The 1,923-nt window shown below is 34.1% G+C and overlaps 1 long non-coding RNA gene across 1 annotated transcript; it reads left to right on the top strand.

Moving 5' to 3' along the window:
* Window positions 1–690: 690 nt before the first annotated feature.
* Window positions 691–1,273, top strand: LOC114714828 (uncharacterized). The gene is made up of 2 exons (XR_003737481.1): window positions 691–848; window positions 965–1,273. It is a non-coding gene; the product is annotated as an uncharacterized LOC114714828 (long non-coding RNA).
* The last annotated feature ends 650 nt before the right edge of the window (window positions 1,274–1,923 follow it).

The following is a 1,923-nucleotide window of genomic DNA, read 5'->3' as shown; positions in this document are numbered from 1 at the left end:
CCCGACAATTTTGGCATATTTAATTACCAAAAGTAACGAGATAGACATTAATCTCTAGACTTGCTAATTAATAATACAAAGCAAAGGATAATTATTTTTTATTTTAATCAGGCTGACCTCCTGCACATTCTAGAAAATGAGTTTTACCCACTAGTGTTTGGCTCACTTAACTCAGCAACAAATCAAAGAGTTATTGAGTACTTAAAAAAGAAGTTAATACAATTTTGTAAATTAGAAATACAAAATCTGTAAACTTGATGGGTCAGTTCACGAATTCAATTGAGTTTGCAGCCAACAGGAGTTTGGCAGAAAGGTGACATAATTTTGTAGTTTAAAAACCCAAAGATAATAAACTCAATGAGTCACGGATGAAACTACTTCAAAACATATTACCAGTATATAAATTGAAACGGAGAAAGTAATACAAGAGAACAGAGAGAAAGACAGACGTGTGCCACCCGGCCGTTTGGGTAAGAATGGGCCATGGACATCTGACACCTAAAGACAAAAGCCAGCGAAGACTTATAATCCTCGTGATGATTTGATTAAAGAAAGAGAGATCGCTGAACAAGTTGAAGACCATAAATAATTATATTTTGTGGACCCATGAATTCAATAATACGGCAGGGACTATTCCCATTTTCACTATATAAATTAATTTGATCTCTGTCTCTATAATTCACTAATCTCCTTCACTCACAGCTGCATCATTGTGAGCAAATCATCACAGACGCAAATCTGTTCATCGTCTTCCTCACCATGTCTCGCCGTTTACTGGGAAATTTCTCGCCGGAAAATCTTGCTCGAGTCCTCAACTTCTTTCCACACTCAGAACAGTCCTTGATTCAGTCAGTACTTTTAGCTTTCTGCTTCTTCATTTTCTCTCTTTCTTCTTCCTCTCATCACTTAATTTCCTCTATCAGAATCTAACTAGCTATAGCTTTTCTCATTCTCTTCTAATCAGAGTTCGCGGTGGAAGACCGGGCCCCACCAGAGGACCACCTCCTCAACATTACTTCACCACCATGAGAGCTTTGCCGGCAAAGCTTATGAACAGTGACTCAACAACAATGGAGGAATCAAAGCAAACTGCTAAGGGTCAAGTTAACGGTAGCTGATTCAGCCAAATGTTGGCTTACTTTTGTACTAACACTGCCTCCCGCCGTTCCTAAATATAAGATCTGCTCAAGATAGTAATAAGGATTATGTAATTCTCAATTTTATATTCCAAGATCGATATATAAATAATTGTAATTACAGTTTTTATCTGCAATATCTGGGTGTTGATTTGAATATGCGACGTTTGTTCCGGATATGCTTTCAATCCTTTACTTGCTTCTACAATTTTTAAGTGAATTGTATTTTAAAATAGTGAACAAATGAACAGATATATTTTAAAATAGTGAACATTTTATATACTCATGAGGATGCGAAAATATATATGTAAATTACACTAATCATAAATTCAAAAAGTTAAAATTTACAGCAAGTAATTTCATATAGGGAAAAATGGGGATTAAAAATTTTATTGGTGAGAAACAGTTGATAAATTTTTTATATATAGAACGTATTGATGCTCTACAAATTTTGTGCACAGAGAGTACCAATATTTTGAGTTAGGTCCTTCTCATAAATAAAACTTTGAACAGGGGCTTCTTCTCCAATTGTCTCTTTCATAAATATTTATTATAAAAAAATATTATAGTTGCGACTCATATTATGTTCATGTAATTAAGTTGCATCCAACGGTTGAGCTAAAATTGTTTTTGGACAATGACTCGTTAATAATAAACACAAGTAGTTGTGTGTATAAGATGTGAATTATTAATGACATGAGGATCGATCCAATTGAGGAAAATTAGGTCTCATTTCATAAATAGAGTGTATCCGAAGCTTGCTTTCAATGTAAAAGTATCATTAGTT

Source organism: Neltuma alba, unplaced genomic scaffold, assembly GCF_004799145.2.
Source record: "Neltuma alba isolate B1F8T4 unplaced genomic scaffold, ASM479914v2 tig00011543_pilon, whole genome shotgun sequence".
In the NCBI taxonomy this organism is placed as follows: domain Eukaryota; kingdom Viridiplantae; phylum Streptophyta; class Magnoliopsida; order Fabales; family Fabaceae; genus Neltuma; species Neltuma alba.
Note: the sequence above shows the minus strand (reverse complement) of the source record. Positions and strands in the feature narration are given on the sequence as shown.